This window comes from Jaculus jaculus, chromosome 9 (assembly GCF_020740685.1).
Source record: "Jaculus jaculus isolate mJacJac1 chromosome 9, mJacJac1.mat.Y.cur, whole genome shotgun sequence".
Lineage (NCBI taxonomy): Eukaryota > Metazoa > Chordata > Mammalia > Rodentia > Dipodidae > Jaculus > Jaculus jaculus.
In genome coordinates, this window is record NC_059110.1 from 50,669,601 (window position 1) to 50,691,412 (window position 21,812).

Here is a 21,812-nt window from a genome sequence, read left to right on the forward strand (position 1 = left end):
GCAGAAGAAGCTGGCTCACTTCCACAGATGCATGGCAAGGAAAGATCACCAAGCAGGCAGCAAACAGCAAGAGTGAGAGTTCAAACTGGCTCTGAATACACTGTACAGCTGGACTACAAGATCTGCTCCCACACATCCTTTAGCAGGGTTCCACTTGCTTGAGACCCAAGGAGGAAGCTTAACCAAAAACACATAAGGCAATGGGGGACAGAATTCCTATTTAAACCAGCACTGTATGTTAGAGGTGAACTTCTATTATTATTATTTGTGTGTCAAGAAAAGACTGACAGTGCAGTTTTATTTAACAATCTGTATTTTTAAAAAAATCTCTTGGGCTGGAGAGATGGCTTAGCGGTTAAGCGCTTGCCTGTGAAGCCTAAGGACCCCGGTTCGAGGCTCGGTTCCCCAGGTCCCACGTTAGCCAGATGTACAAGGAGGCGCACGCGTCTGGAGTTCGTTTGCAGAGGCTGGAAGCCCTGGCGTGCCCATTCTCTCTCTCCCTCTATCTGTCTTTCTATCTGTGTCTGTCACTTTCAAATAAATAAATAAATAAAATTAAAAAAAAAAAAGAAAAAAATCTCTTAAGTTCTCTCAGTACAGACGAACTTTAGGGCTTGCTTCTTCTGATAACTTTGTAAACGTACTCCCTGATCTCCTTAAGCTTCATTCACTTCTATCACTAATTATTAGGATTGCACAATAAATTTTGAGTTAAGGCATTCTCTTTGGGCAGCTGTAAGATGAGGCTTTGTTCTTAACTCTGAACATTGGTTTGGATCAGTGTCTTTCACTGGGGACTGATCACCTATTCAGGTATTACAAGAATTACAATTACCTGGATACAACTCTCAATGATCAGTCTGTAAAGCTTATAGATTGAGTGTCCAACTTATATTTTTGACAGCATTGCAGCAGGTTCTTGTACATGCTTGTGGCTTGGAAACTGCTTCTTTTAGAGAAGCATCTTACATGAAAATACTTTATCTGATCATGAGAATCATGGAGCCCACTCTAAAAAAAATTCTTGAGAAAGGGATTTTAATTTAATCAGCCTTTAAATTCTTTTTGTTCATTTTAATTTATTTATTTAAGAATGACAGAGAGAAAGAAAGAGAGAGAGAGGGAGCGCCAGGGCTTCCAGCCACTGCAAATGAACTCCAGACGCATGCACCCCCTTGTACATCTGGCTAATATGGGTCCTGGAGAATCGAGGCTGGAACCGGGGTCCTTAGGCTTTACAGGCAAGTGCTTAACAGCTAAGCCATCTCTCCAGCCCTAATTGGTCTTTAAAAGTTTGATAGTTCCACAAGTGATAGAGATGACCAGTCAAGTGTAAGGACCACCATGCTAAATGACAAGCCAGATGCACTCTGCCACAGCTACCCTGCAAGCTCAGAGCACAAAGCTAGTGAAGAGAAACACAGGCTAATTGATTGATGTAATTTGAATGGATGGCCACTGGCCAGCATCTACTTGCACTATGGTCACTGAGCATAGACAAACTGGACTAAAAGAATGGGTCAAGCCACATTGTCAGAAGATAAGAACTAATCAGGTTTCTTGAGAGGAATTACCAAGGGAAAAGCAGGAAGAGATCACAGTTACAATACTAGGATGGGTCCCTCTAGCCTTTTGGGTATGAACAAATATTGTTTGACAACTCCACAAAATTTGTCCTAAATATAAAATGCTTTTGAGATAGGGAAATGGAGATGAATCAGTGAGTAAGATTACATGCTGTGCAAGCATGAGGACAACAATTCAATACCTGGCACCCATGTAAAAAGCTGAGTATGACCATATATATGCTTACATAGTCCCAAAACTTAGGAAGAGACAGGAGGATCACTGGTACTCATGAAAATTGTGAGATCCAGGTTGAGTGAGAGAACTTATCTCAAGGAAATAAGGTGGAAGAATGACAGAGGACACAAGATATTCCCTCTGTTTTTCTTTCAACATTATGGAATCTCCCCTGGTTCTGTGGGCCTGAAATAAACTCTGTTCCTCCTATAAACTGTGTCAGATTTGGAGGTTCATCCCAGTGATGTAAAGTTGACAATGATAGATGTGGAAGAAACAACTAAAGTAGTTTAAAATAAAACTTGGGAAGTAGGAATAAATGACAGTAGGTGATGGAGAAATAGGAAGGAATTATAAAAATGTGCTGGGTGTGGTTGCACACACCTTTAATCCCAGCACCTGGGAGGCAGAGGTAGGAGGATTATCTCGTGAGTTCGAGGCCACCCTACACTAAGACTACATAGTGAATTCCAGGTTAGCCTGGACTAGAGTGAAACCCTACCTCAAAAAACAACAAAAAAGTGTATGTTATAATAATTAATCTAAATATGAGCATGTCATAAATGTATGCATCTTTTATGGGAGTGGGTATAGTTCCTATGGTTAACTCTATCCAAGAATGCAGAGTTATCATTACTATTTAACATAGATTTATGCTTATTTATGTAAGATTTATGTTCTCACAGTTGCTGTTCTCCAGAAGTAACAAAAATAAATGTTAGCTGGAAATTAACTCACATGATAGATTTAGTGAAGGTTGCTATGTATCTGATATTCAGGTTTCTCTATATCTGAAGGTAGATTTAGCTTGCTTTTCTTTTCCACCCTATCTTAGATTGTTTTGGCCTTTGCTGAATAAGATATTATGCATCAGTTAAGTTTTCTTTAAATGAAAATTCTTGCCTAAGTAATCTCTATTCTTTCACACATGACAGGCACAGTGGCCGTTATTGAGTGCTCAACATGAAGCAAACTGTACTTTTTCACTCATTTAACACCAACAGATAACTATTTCTCCTTCAAAAATATTTTAATATCTACATATTAGCTAATGAAGCCAACAAGGGGATTTGCTAATTATTACCATGACAATCTTCTGCTTTATGTTTATGTGTCTCATAAAACTGTAATTTGAATAGCAAGCTTGTGGTTTCAGAAAATAAGTCTTACCAGAGAATATTAGAATATCTCATCACTTTGAGATTGATCCTAGACATACTCCAGGGGAAAGTAGCCTAGCAAAAAGATATTAAATAAGATGCCCAATTTCCCTGTCTCGCACCTATTCGAGGAAACACTCGTCTTTTAATGAAGAGTCCAAGACCTTCTATGTCATTGGTCAGTCTCCAAGAAGGACTTTGAAGATGATATGATGACTTTAAATTTGGTCTACACTACAATGAGAATTTAATGTTACCTTGACATAATGGGGAAACTGCCCCTAAAAGGTGATCAAATTAAGAGTTGAATATCATGTAAATAAGGTGATTAAATTATATCCATTAGCATTAAATGACCCCAAGTAAATATGAGTATTCCATACCAATGGTATTACAAATTACAGTGAACAATTTTCTTCAAGGAAAACCATTTTGTGTCTTTATTTTTTGTCTTTTAACTATCTTATTCTGATGTAAGGAAATAAAATTGGTTCTTGAATATTTACTAAAATACATTCCAGGATATCCATGAATTTTGCTACATCCTATGTGTATTGCTTCACTTTTAATTTTGTTTGTTTATTTTATTTATTTGAGAGTGACAGACAGAGAAAGAGGCAGATAGAGAGAAAGAGAGAGAGAATGGGCGTGACAGAGCCTCTAGCCACTGCAACAAACTCCTGACATGTGCGCCCCCTTGTGCATCTGGCTAACGTGGGTTCTGGGAAATCCAGCTTCAAACCGGGGTCCTTAGGTTTCACAGGCAAGCGCTTAACTGCTAAGCAATCTTTCCAGCCCTTGCTTCATTTTCAAACTTAAACACTGTCTGGTAGTTTTTCTCTAAGAGAAAATAGTAGAATTTGTGTTCTATTTATCAGCTGTGTAGGAATCTTTTGTAAATAAACTCTATAGTAGAAAATGAAAAAGTAATGTTTCTAATCAAGGACAAGCTCATAAGATAGTTACCAGGTTTGGATAGGATCATATATGGAGGACACCTAACACATCATAGGCACCCTGCTGCTGCTCCTTCTTGCTATGAGAAACCTAATTTTGTTCAAGAATCATGCAGCCATATGTTTCATTTTCTTACATGTCACAAAGATAAAATCTCATAACTAACATCAGCATCACTTGGGAGTTTATGAGAAATGCGTTTTCCTTCTGAATAAAAAAAAAAAATCTGACACAGAACCAGGAAATTGTATTTGAACAAGTCCAGAGAACAACTAATAACCCAGGAATCCTCCATCTGGGCTGTACGTTAGAATTACTTCAAGTGCTTTAAAAAAAATTCTAGTGCTGGAGTTGAGGAGATGGCTCAGCAAGTAAAAATGCTTGCTGTGAAAACATGAGGGTGTGATTTTCTCTGAGTTCAATTCTCTGGCACTGACTATACAGCTGGGCATGGTTACACATGCCTGTAACCCCAGCCCTGTAGGGAACAGAGACAGAAGAGCTTTTGGGGATCAAAGCCACCCAGTTTGACCTGGTAGAGAGTAGAGGAATGGCAACTTTGAGTTTAGTGAGAGACTGTGTCACAAGTCAACATATGGATGAGTGAAAAGAGGAAGCACGCTCCATATGATTCCACACACATGTGAAGAATCCATATATATGCTGCACATATGATATAAAATGCTAATGCTTGAGTCACACATCAAAGATTATGACTGGGTTTTTCTGTGAGGTATATTGGCATTGATTGAAAAAAAAATTAAACAAAAAAAGATTTAGGCAGGATGGGCATGGTGGCACACACCTTTAATCGCAGTACTTGGGTGGCAGAGGTAGGAGCATTGCCATGAGTTCAAGGCCACCCTGGTACTACATAGTGAGTTCCAGGTCAGCCTGGGCTACAGTGAGAACCTACCTTGAAAAACAAACAAACAAACAAACAAACAAACAAACAAAGATTTAGGCAAAATGGTAGTCCTAGCATCTCAGAGGTTAAGGGAGGAGGACCAGGAGTTCAAAACTAGTCTTGGCTATATAGCAATGTATAGGGTAGCTTTGGTTTAAAAAAAGGAAGAGGAAGAAAATAAATGGGCTAAGAGCCAAGGGTGAGTATCTAAGCCAATGGGTGTTTACTTCATTCTCTTTGCCAGGCAAAGGCATAGGCAGAGTCATGGAATATAACCAATAAAGGTTCATATTTAATAAAAAAATATGAAGCAGAATATAGGAGCAATAGGAACCTTCTAAAAAGTTTATTTCATTTAAAAAAGATGACAGTGAATTCTTCCTTCTGCCTGTGGATATTGTTGCTGAAGACACAATGCTTGCACCAAAGAAGAGGCTAACTATAGAGTCTAGTATCAAGGATCTGCTGAATTAACAAGCTGAAGCTAATTTGAATTGTCTTCTTAGTAACATGAAGGTTTGTATTGGTTGGACGACTTTGGGTTGGGTACATATATGAATAAGAATATGAGCAATTATATTAATTGGTCTGGACTTAATAATGCATTGTGTTTAATTTAGTACTTCAGATGAAAAACAAGCTGATCTTTGGTATTTCCAAAGTTCCAAAATGTGATAGCTTTAAATAAAACATTAAAAGCTTCCTTTGGTATTAGAAAACATTCTCATAGCCAGATTTTAGTGACTCAGTAATATTTTCCTGAATAAACCTATGTTATTGGTGAAAAGTTAGCAATTTGATAGTTTTTTAATATTTTATTTTTATTTGAGAAAGACAGAGAGAGAAAAAGAGAAAGAAGGGGGTGAGAATAGGTTGTGCCACAGCCTCCAGGTACTACAAATGAATTCCAAACACTACCTTGTGCATCTGGCTTACATGGTCCTGGGGAATTGAACCTGGGTCCTTTGGCTTTGCAGGCAAGCATCTTAACTAGTAAGCCATCATCTACAATTTTATATTTTCTAGAACCATCCTACAATTGTAAAATTATCTCAAAATAAAGTTCAATTATTTGGTTTTTCTGGTCTTGAACTTCAAGGAAAATCTTATTATATTATTAATTCATATATGTTGTAATAATTTATAATATATATAACATATAATAGTATATATTATATTATTTTAGGCACATAAATTGCCATCCTGTCATTAGTACTTAAATGAAATGATTGATATCTTTGATACATAAGCCCATTTCCTAAAGTCTGATTGTTCATACTCAAATCCATTTCCTTCTGAAAATGAATAAGAGAGATGAGTGGAATAGAGTAAAATTACAAACTAATTATAGTTAAATTATAATATAAAGACATGAATCAAATACTTAAATAACAACATATTTAAAGAAAGTAACATACATACACCCATATATATGTGTATGTGCATACAGATACACATACACACACATGGCCAGCCATCCTGGAAGATGCAGCAGTGAATAAGAGAACTTGCCTCAAACAAGATAGAAGGCAAGGGCATGGCACTGTTTACTGTTTATATGCATCCATTAATATATATATATATATTTTTTAAGAATTTTTTTAAACTTTTTTGGTTCATTTTTATTGACTTGAGAGTAACAGAGAAAGAGGTAGGTAGATAGATAACGGGTGCGCCAGGGTTTCCAGCCACTGCAAACAAACTCCAGACGCGTGCGCCCCCTTGTCCATCTGGCTAACATGGGTCCTGGAGAATCAAACCTCGAACTGGGGTCCTTAGGCTTCACAGGCAAGCGCTTAATGGCTAAGCCATCCCTCCAGCCCCATTAATATATTTTTATAAACACAATAGTCATGGAATAGACCTAATAATATAAAATGGATGTCATTATATCAGTAAAACATCCTTTAGTCAGTGGCTTCTTGATGATTATTACAGATGTTACCAGTGCAATGGGGCAGGATCTCTTCTTGTAAGTATGTAGTAGAATTTCAGAATTTTCTGTTTGCCACAAACCAATATGGCCAAAGTGAAAATGATCAATTCCACTTCTGTTCAAAGTTTTCAGAATCAGTAAATGACACTCCATGTTCCCTTATCCCTTCCTTAGCAATTGTGAAGTCACAGGTGAGATCATATTTCCACACTTGGGTTTCTATGATGCCAAATTGCAATAGACATGTAGACTAAGCAAGATGCAGACATGCTTACTGTGTACCACTGCAGTTTACTATAACACAAATTTGTTGTCCAGACAGAACCTTAGAATCTTCCTTTAAGATTCCAATTGTGCATTATAAAGGATAACTTCCTGAAAAACATATAAAGGAATGTTAACATAGCACTTAATGAAAATTGGCAGGATGATAGACCAACCAAAGTAGAAGTAGCAAATATAAGCACTTACTTAGACATGCAGAAGGCATTTCTATTCTACCTACTGTAGCATATACCTTCCCACATCCTGCCTAGCTAATTAAATTCCTCATAGAATGATGAGTAATAATAATGCCATTACTGGGCCAATTTTGGACATCCTTTATTTTCAGATAATTTTTTAAAGCTCCAAAATAATTTTAGTGAGATATGAAATGCTTTGTTTATATATTAAAAAGGTAAAGAATTGCTTCTTACAATTGATAGCAAATTTCTCCAAATTCTGTGGTCTGAGGTTGAGACTTTCATTATATTTTTCATTGCATGGAAATTAATTAAAGCTGAGCTTATTATAGAGAATGAATTGCATTTTATTTTAAATATTACTTTTGCAATTCCACCTAGTACTATCAGAGTCCAGTAGAAAAACAGAAAAGTACAGACTAGGAAAACATGATTATCAAAGGAAATAACATTTTTAATAAGTTAGCTATTTCCAGCCTCTTTGAATACAATAGAAATACTAACTAAAGCTGTTTTTTGGAAGAAATTAACAGTATGATAAATTATGTGTTCTCTAAGCATTTTTAGCTCAATTTATCTATTTCCTATCTTGCTCATAAAACTTGCTAGGCGGTATATAGAGATGCTAGCAAAGCAATTATGTTTATCAAGAAGTGAGATAATACAGTGCTGAAAATCAGATAATTAGAAATATGACAGGGTTAAGTTCAAGCAACAATGTGCAAAGGCACAGCTCCCAAGGATATAAACAAGACAGTTACTTGGGTCTTTGAGAGATGCAGTGACTAGGCATAATCTAGCCTGAAATAGTAGAGGGAATACACCTGCCCAATCCCCCGTCTGGTGCATCAGCCCCCCACCCATCTGCCCACCGCACATGAGCTCAGGCTGCTCTGATGGCCTACACACATGAGCTCAGGCCCATTACACCAAGCTCATGCTGATCAACCCACCTACGCATGAGCTCAGGACTGCCCTGCCTGCATGCAAGCTCAGGCCAGCTCCCCCAAGAAGCACCATATCCCCTGCCCATCAAGACAACAGTCCTACTCTCCCTGCCCATGCATTGTGACTGGTAGACCACACCACAAAAGAAATAACATGAAAAATCAAATGCAAGTAAATCCAGTAAGATCACCCAGTCTTACAATGAATGTTTCTAATCAAAATATAGAAGAAGCCGGGAATGGTGGTGCATGCCTTTAATCCCAGACACAGGAGGATCACCATGAGTTAGAGGACACCCTGAGACTACACAGTGAATTCCAGGTCAACCAGAGCTAGAGTGAGACCCTACTTTGAAAAAACAAACAAACAAACAAACAAACAAACAAACAAAACAGAAAAGACATTAGGATCAGAGCACAAAAATGAAGCTAGGAGCAAAGCAACCATGAACAGATTACTGGTAGAACTTACAGAAAAGCAAAAAAAGGCCGATAATCATGTGGATGCTGCCATCACTACAGTGGACCAAATAGATAAGAAAATGGAAGGCGTTCAAAGACAGTTAAGAGATATGAAGGAGAGTGACAAAAAGAAGACCTCAAAATTCAGCTGGATATACTAAATGAAGACAAATGAATGGAAGGTAAATTCCAAAAACCATCAAGAAAATCAAAAAATGATGTGAAAAGGGAACTTGTCAGAGAGATAGAAATTATACATAGAAAAGTGGTAGAAAATGCAAACCTAACTGAACAAGCCAAAAACTCTTTAGAAGTTCTCAAGAATAGAGTCATCCATGTGGAAGATAGAAACTCAGATTTGGAAGACAAGACAGAATAAACAGTTTGAGAGTTCAAAAGTTTCAATAAGTTCAAAAATTTCTGTGATTAAAAAATGAGGGAATTGTGGGATAACCTTAAATGTGTGAACATTTGGATCATGGGACGACTGGAAGGGAAAAAATTTCAGACCAAAAGCAAGGAGAACTTAAAGGCCCATCAAGATACAGGAAGTTAACAGAACTCCAGATTGGACCAAAGAAGCAACTCTCCAAGATATATTGCATTAAGACTCTAAACATTGACACAAAGGAGAAAGTCCTAAAAGCAGCTGGGGAAAAACAGGACATCACTTTTAAAGGTAACCCCATCAGAATTACTTCAGACTTCTCAATGGAAACACTGAAAGCCAGAAGGGCCTGGAATGGAACACTGCAAAGTCTATGGCTTCCAACTCAAACTACTTTACCCAGCAAAAGTATCCCTCATAATAGATGGTGAAAGAAAAACTTTACATGACAAAACTCAGCTTTACAATCATATGAACAGAAAACCAAGTCTACACAGAGTATTTCAGGACATTCTCCACACAGAACAATCAAGTATTCAACCTCAAATGCCTACAAGAAGCAGATCACAATAACCAAACTCAGAGAAGGCACAAAAAACTACAAAGTCCATGAAACACCAAACCACATATACCAACACAATGTGGCAGGGATCAAATCAAACCTCACAGTCATTCCCCTAAATATTAATAGCCTTAATTCACCCATCAAGAGACACAAGATAAAAGGGTGCATCAGAAAATTAGCCCCCTCAATCTGGTGTCTTCAGGAAACCCACCTCACCACTAAAGACAGACACCTCCTCAGGGTGAAAGTGTGGAAAACAATATTCCAATGAAATTGAAATGAGAAGCAAGCAGGCATAGCTATAATAACATTGGATAAAATAGACTTCAAACCAAAAATAATCAAAAAAGACAAAGAAGGCCACACCCTATTTATCAAGGGAATTTTTCATCAAGAGGATATCACAATCATAAATCTTTATGCACCAAACACAGGGGTGCCACAGTCATAAAACAAAACCTACTTGACAATAAAACAGAAATAACCAATAACACCATCATAGTTGGAGACTTCAATAAGTCATTATCAGTAATAGATAGATCATCCAAACAGAAACTCAACAGGAAAGTAAGAGAGCTCAACAAAACCATAGATCACATAGACCTAACGAACATCTAGAGAACATTACATCCCAAATCCACAGACTACACATTCTTCTCAGAGTCCATGCAACATTCTCTAAAATAGATCATATATTGGGTCACAAATCCTGGCTCCATATATTTAAGAAGATTGACATAATTCCCTGCATGGTATCAGATCACAATGCTATATTGCTAGAAATTAACAAGAAAAAAACAACCAAGAATCCCATCGGCTCCTGGAAACCAAACAGCACACTTTTAAACAATAAGTTGGTAGCAGACGAAATAAAAAACAAAACTGCAAATTTCTAGAAATGAATGGCAATGAGAGCACATCATACCATAACTTATGGGAAACAATGAAGGCAGTTCTCAGGGGAAAATTTACAGCACTAAATGCCTTTGTAACAAAGACAGAGAGATCCCAAATCAATAACCTAGCCATCTACCAAAACACACTGGAAAATCAAGAAAAATCCAATCCAAAAAGCCACAGATGGAAATATAAAATTAAGATAGGAGCAGAAATCAATGAATTGAAAACTCAGAAAACAATTAAGAAAATTCATGAAACAAGGAGCTGCTTCTTTGAAAAAAACAAACAAGAGTGACAAACTCCTGGCCAATTTAATCACACAAAATAAAAAGAGACACTTCAAATTAACAAAATCAGAAATGAAAAAAGAGAGATCACAACAGACATAAGTGAAATTTGGAGAATCATCAGGACTTATTTCAAAAACCTCTACTCCACAAAATGGGATAATGTGGAGGAAATGGATAAGTTCCTGGATACATACCATCTACCAAAGCTAAACTCAGAGCAGATTAATCACCTAAGCACACCTATCACACTCATGGAGATTGAAAAAGTAATAAAAAAAAAAAAAAACCTCCCCAAGAAGAAGAGTCCAGGACCAGATGGCTTCTCAGTTGAATTCTATCAGACCTTCATGGAAGAATTTAAACCAATCTTACTAAAACTACAACACACATTGGAGAACAGGGAAAGTGCCTCCACTGCCTCTATGAAGCTAGTATCACCCAAATTCCAACACCAGGCAGAGATGCCACAAAGAAAGAAAACTACAGGCCAATTTCCCTGATGAACCCAGATGCAAAGATCCTGAACAAAATCCTTGCAAACAGAATCCAACAACACATCAAAAGCATTATCCACCTTGACCAAGTGGGATTCATCCCAGGAATACAGGAATGGATCAACATACGGAAATCTGTCAATGTAATACATCATATAAACAAGGATAAACACAAAAACCACATGATCATTTTGGTAGGCGCAGAAAAGGCCTTTGACAAATTACAACATCATTTCAAGATCCAAACGTTGGACAGAACTGGCATGGTCAGTACATATCTTAACATAATAAAGGCTATATACAAGGCTCCTAAAGCCCAAATAATACTTAATGGAGAGAGCCTGGAGGAATTCCCATTAAGATCAGCAACAAGACAGGGGACTCCGCTCTCATCTCTGCACTTCAATATAGTAGTAGAAGTCCTAGCTCAAGCAATAAAACAGGAGAAAGAAAAGGGATACAATTTGGAAAGCAAGAAGTTAAGTTAGTTCTATTCACAGACAACATGATTCTATATGTAAGAGACCCAAGAGCTTCCATCCAAAAACTCTTGAAGGTGATTAACTCCTTTAGTGAAGTAGCAGGTACAAAAATCACTACACAAAAATCAGTATCCATTCTATATGCAAGTGACAAAGACACAGAGAATGAATCAAGGGACACTGTTCCATTTTCAAAACTAACAAAAAATAAAATAAAATACTTTGAATAACATTATCCAAGTAGGTGAAAGTTGTATACAACTAAAATATAAAAACACTCAAAAAAGAAATTAAGGAGGACTTGAGAAAATGGAAAGACCTCCCATGCTCCTGCATAGGCAGAAATAACACTGTGAAGATGGCAATCCTACCAAAGGCAATATACAGATATAATGAAAGTGCAATTAAAATCCCAACACTGTTCTTCACAGGAACAGAAAAAATGATTTCAAAATACAAATGGAAAGGCAGAAAGCCTCGGATATCAAAGCACATCCTTAGCAAAAGAAACACCTCTTGAGGCATCACCATACCAGATCTAAAGCTACTTTATAAAGCCATATTAATAAAACATGGTACTGGCATAAAAACAGAAGTATAGACCAATGGAATAGAATTGAGGACCCAGACTTTGGGTCAAGTAACTACTGCTACTTGATATTTGACAAAGGCCCTAACAATATAGGCTGAAAAAAAGGTAGCATCTTCAACAAATGGTGCTAGACAAACTGGATAACCCTATGCAGGAAATTGAAACTTGATTCACACACCTCACTATGCACAACACTCAAGTCCAAATGGATCAAAGACTTCAATATAAGACCGGAAACTTGATATTACTGGAACAAAATATAGGAGGAACTTTCCATGATATAGAAATGGGAAGACTTCCTGAACAAAACCTCATTACCACAGGATCTTAAACAATCAGTGAACCAATGGGATCACATGAACCTGAAGAGTTTCTTCACAGACAAACATATAATAAGCAAAGCCAATAGATTACTTTCTGAGTGGGAGAAAATATTTGCTGAATATCCAATTGACAAAGGCCTAATCTCTAGAATCTACAAAGAACTCAAAAACCTACACAATAAAAAGTCAAACAACCCACTCAAAATGGGGAAAACAGCTGAACAGGCAGTTCACAGAGGAAGAAATACAAATGGCAAACACACACTTAAGAAAATGTTCATCATCCCTAGTCATCAGGGAAATGCAAATTAAAACAACTGTGAGACTCCACCTTACCCCAGTAAGGATAGCAAACATTAAGAAATCAAATGAATAAATGTTGGAGAGGACATAGAGAAATAGGAACCTTCATCCCCTGTAGGTGGGAATGTAAGATGGTACAACCACTTTGGAAAGTAATGTGGAGACTACTAAGAATGCTGACCTAAGAGTTACCAATAGACCCAGTTATTCCCTTACTAGGCATGTACCCTAAAAGCTCCATGCCTCAGTCCAGAGAGATTTGCTCAATCATGTTTATAGCTCATCAATTCATAATAGTTAAGAGCTGGAATCAACCCAGGTGTCCATCACTAGACAAATGGATAACTAAGATGTGGTATATCTATACAGTGATATTCTACATGGCAGTAAGATAAAACAGCACAATGAAATTTGATGAAAAATGGGTTAACCTGGAATAGATCATTGTCAGTCAATTTACATAGTCCCAGAAAGATAATAGCCACATAGTCTCACTCATCTATAGCACCTAACCTGAATCTACCCAAGACGCCGACATACCAGCAAGCATCTCAAGGACTGAATAATAGGGTGGGTGTGGAGGGAGGGGAGGGCAAGGCAGGGGGTGAGGGACACAAATCTGGACCAAACGGCAATGGTACCATAAAATTCTACATCCTAAAAGGCAGACCAAATGGTTGAACCTTCACCAGGCCCTTAAAGGAAACACCTGAGTCACAAAACACTGGAAAGGGTATGATGAAGACTGACCTTAATCTCCTACTGCCTCTATCTATCTATCTATCTATCTATCTATCTATCTATCTATCTATCTATCTATCTATCTATCTACCTACCTACCTACCTATCTCTTCCTCTTGTCTCTAACTCTTTTATTATCTTTTTCTTTCTTCCGTTCATGGGCACTGACCTGTAACTCCCAGTACCAGCAGGTGGCTATCATCCACAATGAGCTTTTGATTAGAGAGACCTACAAGGTTCCTTAAAAGAATGACACATTTCTGTCAGAGTACTTGATGACCCACCAAAGATTAGTGGTAAGACCCTACTGCTAAAGACCCCATATGTGGTTGACATATAATATGGAATAGAAGCTGGAATAGAATCAGTCCCATGACAATCAGCTTGTCTAGTGCCAGAAGGTGCTACAGGGTCAACTGGGAGAAAATTACCAATATCTGTCCAAGCAACTCATGGTATAACCTACTTAGCAGCAAACAACTTGACTTGACACTCATACAAGCAAAATAGTGGCACAGAGTCATGGTGGGAATACAACTGCTCTTGATTTGGCTAACTGGTCTGCTCAGTGGAATGGAACCCATAGCTGGAGCTGGGATACAAGTCAGAACCAGATCCAAAAATTAGTCTTCTCTCCATTATCAAGCTACCACTGATTGGGCTACAAGAGGGCCTACACCTATTAAATTCTCTCTAAAGTAATAATGGTTATCCCAATTATCTGGTGCTAACTTTACTCTCCATTGGAGAATTTGATTCTCTTTTTCAGAGAGATGCAGATCTTAAGAAGAGAACTACCCCATCATACCTCAAAAGTGCCCCAGCTGAAGCTAAGAATAATTAGTGAAACAAGCAAGAGTGCTGTTTTCTTGGTGAACCTGGTACCAGCACAAGGGTGAAGGAGATCGACACAGAGAACAATCAACTCTTACCAAATCAGATATCCAGAGATACAGAGGCTCCCAAGACCTCATCACTGAAGCACACCTAAAATGAACCCAACATGGCTCAGGAAAATTTGTGGAAGAGGGGGCGGAAAGAATGTCAATGCCACACGTTGGGTCATGATACACAGAGACATTTCCTCCTACCCATAACTGAGGGCTAACCCCACAATGAATGACCAATATATCTCAACAAAGAGGAGCTTGGGGAGGGGACAGGATGGGGAGGGGGCTAATTATGGCACCAACTTGATTGGATTCATTGAGTACAAAACTAATTATAAAAATAAAAAATATGAAACTTCCTTATGTCTACATATGTGTATGTAGATTTGTGTTAGTATATATTTTTAAACATGAAAAAGATCAATTATGTAGACTCATTAAAGTAGTATTACTTTCTTTCTACACTCCAGGGAACTGCTTTCCCAGTTACTCTGACAGAAATGTGCCCTCCTTGTCCCTTGATCAGAGGAATAGCTGCTAATGACAAACAATCTCATCTTACCTTCCATAAACATCTCCATGTGTTTTAGATCTTGAAACATCTACCCATTTGACAAAGGAGGATGTCTATGGCAAGTCTCCTGTTTCTACACAACAGCAACACATGCTCCACATCCATCCTTTCATTTTCGTAGTCCCCATTTCTCATTTATTTTCCTGTGAAGGGTCATGACCTTGTTTCCCAGCATAACAAACTGCCCAGTTGCCAGATCCCTTCCATGTGTTGTAGTTCCCAGAATTTCTTTGTACAAATCAGGATTTTACTTCCTCCAAAGGAACCTCCAGATGGAGTTCAAAGCATCTTTAACTGAAATATTTAGGCTAAATATTAAAACAATTTTTTGGGGCAAATTTATCTCATCAAATTAGGAAGAGGCTCTTGTTCTTTTTACTCTTCCTTCCAAAAGGAAATTTATATTAAATCTTCAGAGTTTATCATGTAACTCATCAACAAGAATCATGTCATGTTTGAAGCAATCCTCAGGATTCCTCAGTTTCTTCTCTTCTTGTTCATAGCCATCAGCAGGACCCTCAAGGGTTGGTGAAAATATGTACCTGCCCAGGTAGGATCTCATGCCCAGGTGACATCTAATGTCATTATGACATTATGTCATTATGACAGCCCATGTCAGGGCATTTGAATAGCAAGTTGCAAACATCCCTAGAATGACATTGGTTCATAGTACAGTGAACATCAAACTAACTCAGAGCTTGATTTCATTTGCCCCTGCTAAATGGTTCATGTGATGGGAAACCTGAAGGACAGACTTCTCAGGGAGTCTGGACTTTAAATTTGCAGAGGGCAGAGGTGATACTGTCTTTATCAGAAAATGTACATGAACAAAGTTACCTAAGGAGAAGTAAATTAGGACCATTACTACTTTCCTGTTTTCATTTCTTACTGTCTTAATTAATTATTCTCTTTAAATAGCTATTAATGTGAAGGCACATAAACACACACAGACACATACAAATAAAAAGTATTTCTATTTATAGCATTGGCAGACAAGATAATCTAATAATAAAAACAAGGAGAAATCATTCTTAATACTTTTGATTTTGAGTTTTCTATAATGCAAAGCAGAAAGACCAATTCCCACTAATCCTGGGGCATGAGCTATTAAGATGGTGAGTACCAACCTCCAGGGAGTTTCTATGTAAGTCTTTGCATAAACTAAACCATTTTTCTTAACTATGCTTGAAGACATAACACCCAATTCTCATGCTCACAGAATAGGGTACACAGTATTGCTCTCATCATTTTTCATGATCAAGTTATCTGTGGTTATTTTGTCTGACAGCAGAACCAGATCTGAGTTAAAGAACTGATTTGAGCCTTAACAGACTGATTTTGTGCTGGCTTAATACTGACAAGTTTAAAGACACTATCCCACATGTAGAACAGGACTGCCTTCCTCAGGGAACCTGTGTCTATCTGTATTAAATTATCAAATGTTTTATTATGTTTTCTTAGTCTGAGATATTAAATAAATGTTCTGAGACTAGCATTGCTTTTGAACTATATAATGATCTGCTCATAGTACATTAGAAAGTATTTCTTAGAAGACAGATGGGTTTTTAGTTTTCTAAAATGCAGTTATGTTTTCTAAAATGCAGTAGTTAAGGTGCTTGCCTGCAGAGCCTAATAAACTGAGTTTGATTCACCAGTATGCACGTAAAGCCTGTTGAACAAAGCAGCACATGCATCTGGAGTCTGTTTGCAGTGGTTGAAAATCTTGGCATGCCCATTCTCTTCTGTCTCTCCCCTCTCTGTATCCTTCTCTCTCTCTCTCTCTCTCCTTGCAAATAAATAAATAAATAAATATTAAAATAAAGAAACCATATTTATTTTTAATGAAAGGTAAAGACAGTTGGGCATGGTGGCACATGCCTTTAATCCCAGCACCGCTGAGGCATAGGCAGGAGGACAGCAGTAAGTTCAATGCCACTTCATATTGAACTCCAGTTTAGCCTAGGCTACAGTGAAACCCTACCTTGAAAAGCAAACAGAAAAAGTAAAAATAACAATGTTGTAGTTAATAGGAAGTATGATAAAAACTAAAGTTATATATTTAAAGTATATTTTAAGCAAAAAGTATTTGTTCTGAAAATAAAATAACTGCCAAAATTAATATATACTACAAAAAAGAATTAGGGAAAATTATATTCTCTAATTATATGGGATCAATATTTTGGAACATTTTACAAATAGTTCAAATATCCATTGGCAATTTTCTGTTTTAATTTAACTTTCTCATTGACAAACCCATTACTCAAAATTAAGGTAAATCAATTACTGTTAAATAGTGGGTGAGGCAGGTGAGGAAATGCATGTCTGTAATCCTGGTCCTTGGGAAATGAAGCAGGAGGAGCAGGAATTCTAGGCTAGCCTCAGCTATATAGCCAGTTCATATCTAGAATAGGCTACAAGAGACCCTGTCTTGAATTAAAAAGAAATAGTAAGCAGGTAAGATACAAATAACCAACAACTGTCTTTCTTAAGCGTGGAGAGTGGGCAGAGGCTGTTGGTGGCTTTCCTTCTCTTTGATTTGCTTCCAGGAAAGAGGCCTTCCTGTCCCATAGTCCAATTCAAGTATACTGACCTGGCCAGGCTAATGAGGTTACCACCTCTCTTCCACTTATGTCCTATTAATACTTGCATTAAAGCCTACTCTGGGGCTGAGAGCAGTTCTGGAATCAATCAGCTCTGGGTTCTCTTTTCCCCCAACTCTCCTGCTTGGGGACTAGATGGGGGCACTTATGTGATGAAACTAATGATGGCAAATCTTTAGGTTTTAGGCTGTATGTAGGAGAAAAGAGACCCTTTGGCCTGATCCACAAGTTTTAGCCCATTAGCTAAGGAATCATAGGAACCAGCCTCCTTAGAATAAAAGCTGTCTGATGAAGCATCCTCAGTGTTTCTAGAAGCTATGTTACCACTGCTAATATTGTCTGGGTATCCTGATGCCCAACTAGAAGACAAACCCATGCACCAATGTCTATCTGTCAGTCAACCCTTAAGAATTTCTCCAGACTCAGCTTGCCATCATATGTTCCTGATATCCTTGTCCCATTTCATTTTTGCTTGCTTCCCCTTCTACCCTTCATCCTTCAGATTGGTATGGCAGTTCTACCTTCCTTGCTTTTGGAAGCCTTTGCCTCTGGACTGACTTTCTGGCAAGGCCTTTCTCCCATTGCCTTACACTGTATGGTGTGAATCAAGACAGCAGGGAAGAGTGGCCCTTCCCTATCCTTATTTAAGCACTGCCCTCAAGGTCCTTCAAAGGGCTTCTGATGGAAATAAAAAAGACCTTGATTAACTGCCCTGATTACCAAGAGGGCTAGTGGTTATTTTAGTTATACAATGTCAAAATCAATTCTAGGGACAAAGTTGATCAGAAGAGATTAAGGGCTACCCTGGAAGAAAAACAACATTGATTCTTCTTCTGGAAGCCACAGAATGGTCTCTTTGCCATGTGCTCCAGTCCTGACTCTTGCCAGGAACCAAAGCATAGCCTATCATGTATGCAAAGATGTGACTCCTTTGGTGCAACCCTAGCAAACCTGGTTTGGCATATGTGCTAGTCATTGGCCAAGGAACTGCTTCCTCCTGAGCCCTTTATGTCCAAACACAACTTTTTTTTAACTTTATTTTTTACGAACTCCAGATACATGCACCACTTTGTGCATCTGACTTTATTTGGGTACTAGAGAATTACACCCAGGTCATAGAAAATTGCAGACAAGTGCCTTAACTGCAGATCCATCTCTTCAGCCCCAAGCACAAATTTGACTTGAGCTCATGCTTTGGCTTTATCTTTACCTGTTGGTGTCATCTCCACTGGAGCCTGACCATTTCTAGCTTACACCTCTGCTCCAGTGCTTTCACAACATAAAAATGGCAGTATTTCTTGGAACAACATATGTTGACAATATCTCCCAGCATTTTCATAAGATAACCAATTATATTATGGTTGATTCTGTGATTGCTATACCAATATAATAAAATATAAATAATTTACCACATTAATATCAATAAAAATAAATTAATAAAAAGCTTAAAAATAATAAAATAATATCAAAAAGATAAAGATTAATAAAAAATAAAAGACTTCTTTTGTATATACATGAGAAGCCAACACAATGACTTCCAGTGATGTCTAATGTCAAAGGACCTTTTCTTCCAAATGTTAACTCTACTACCATAGATGAGCTCAGTTCCTTCAGTCAAAATCTGACTAAAATTATTAAATACCAAATCTAGCAAACAATGCCTAGATTATAAATGTTTAATCAATGAGACCATTTATAGGCCAAGCAGAACTTTGCTAAGAAGTTTCATGATTTATTGTTTAAGCACAACATCCTCAGGAATATTTATATCTACTCAAAATTTAACAAAGAATTGAATGACAAATATTCAAGTGCTAATAAAGTAGCATGCATTGGCATTCTAGACTAGATGCTAGTGTTTACTCTTTCAATATTCAAGCATATCGATCCATTAACTGAGAAAGAAATGTAAATCACATAATCCACCCAGCATCAGACTTTTATACAGTTGAAGAAGTACATCTAAGTATGTCAAACCTCTTCCTGGCTCATCAGCTCTAACAGAGGAGGGCAAGTTAGTATCAGAATGGGAGTGAGGAGATACATAAGGTAGTACACCAGAGACATACACAGAGAAATAACTTCCTCAACCCATATTAGCTTTGGTGCCAAAATGACATCTATATGGCCTATGACTAAAAAAAAAAAAAAAAAGATTTCCTTTCAATTCTAGGTTGTAATTGAGCCAAAGGCAGGGACTTATATTCCCAGATGGAAAATAACCATGTTATCTCATAGTAAGACATTTCAACCAATCAAGAAAACATTCCCCAAGGATTCAGAAATTGCATTGTAATATATGACCAAAACAATATCCTTTTATTTCTACACACACAAGGGACAGTTAGAGGAGAGAATTTGATTACTAGGCTATCTCAATTCAGCCAAATAAATTCTGTTCCCAGGGACCCCATCACTGAATGCCTCATTGTTTAAAAACGGCTTCTTCTCCACAAAGACTTGCTCAATTGCTAACCAGCTCAAAGTTATGATCCGCACAAGGAAGAAATCAAGACTTAAAAAGATTTATTACAATTATCATGAAAGAAATTCAAAACCTTTAGTCTTACTGATTATGATTGCCAAGGGAGCATAAAAGGTATTAAAATGATGATAAAAGAATATTTTGCATATTTTAAATTAGTGAATGAAAGAAATTTCTAATGTGGAACAGCCCAGAAGTGTCACTGATGATGTTGTAATAACCGTACTTTACTCTTTGGAATATACATGGAAATACATTTTTAAAATAATAAGTGTTTCTTCTTGGTCATTATCACACTAATTATACAATTTATCCTTAAAAATCTCTCAAGTAAAAATAGTAGCACATGATGACAAATATTATATAAACAACTATAACACAAAACATAAAGTCACATAAAATAGGAAAATGTTTACATAAATGCTGAAGTGTCTCTCCAAGAAGATGTCATGTAGCTACTAAAACTTATAATTATAGGACTTGGGAGATAGCTCAGTGGATAATGTGCAAGCCTGATGACCTGAGTTCACATTCCTAGAATCCACATAAAGCTGGACATAGTAGGACACATCTCTACACCCAGTGCACCTATGAGAAAGATGGGAGATGGAGACAGGAGAATCCCCCAAAGCTCATAGACCAGCTAGTCTGTCTTATACAGTGGTGAACAACAAAATGCCCTGCTTCAAAGCAGAAGGTGAGGACCCACGACTGAAATTTTCCTCTGACTTCTACAAACATGTCACTCACACATATCAATACACACACGTACATCATACACACAAAATATTAAAATAAATTACAAATATAAACACTAGGAAAATAAGGGAGCCAAGCATAATAAGCATTCCAGAGACACAGGCAGGAAGATTTTGAGTTCTAGGCCCACCTGAGCTATACAGCAAGACATTGTCTCTAAAAGGAAATAAAACAAATATAAGGGAAATGTAAACCATACTGTATAAAGGAAAAATATTAAATTACATGCTTACTATGATCATAACTGGTGAAATAAACATATGAATAAGGACAAAGATTAGAAGGAAAATTATTTTTAAATGTAATCAACTGAATTACAAAGGATTTTTCTAATGATTTCAAATATTAATATTGTCATAAAAATTATACAAATAAAGATTATTTTCCTTCTCCTCAGATAACTTATTTAGGGTCTTAAATGGTAGGGCTGTATTTTATTCATTTTTGTTGACCTAAGTACTACCTTAGCTTATTATAAAATATCCCATATATCTAGCCGGGTGTGGTGGCACACGCCTTTAATCCCAGCACTTGGAAGGCAGAGTTAAGAGGACTGCCATGAGTTTGAGACCACCGTGAGACTACATAAGGAATTCCAGGTCATCCTGGGCCAGAGTTGAGACCCTACCTCGAAAAACCAAGAATTATTGCATACTTCATTTTTAAACATACACATAAATTTCAAATCATCTTGAATCTTACCTAAACTTCAGAAAAGGAATTCCATTCTCTTGTTAGAATGCCAGGGAGCAGAGAGATTTCATAGCTGGATTACTATTTCTTAAAAAAA

At 37.3% G+C, this 21,812-nt stretch overlaps 1 protein-coding gene across 3 annotated transcripts in view; it reads right to left on the bottom strand.

Annotated features, from left to right (window-relative positions):
* Window positions 1–21,812, bottom strand: part of Slc35f1 (solute carrier family 35 member F1) — a 550,909-nt gene that overhangs the window by 299,189 nt on the left and 229,908 nt on the right. The window contains exon 2 of one of the 3 annotated variants that reach the window (XM_045158979.1): window positions 21,725–21,802. The exons of the other annotated variants lie outside the window; for them this stretch is intronic. The gene's annotated coding sequence lies outside the window, so the exon portion shown is untranslated. The remainder of the gene's footprint in view (window positions 1–21,724; window positions 21,803–21,812) is intronic. 3 annotated transcript variants of the gene reach the window in all.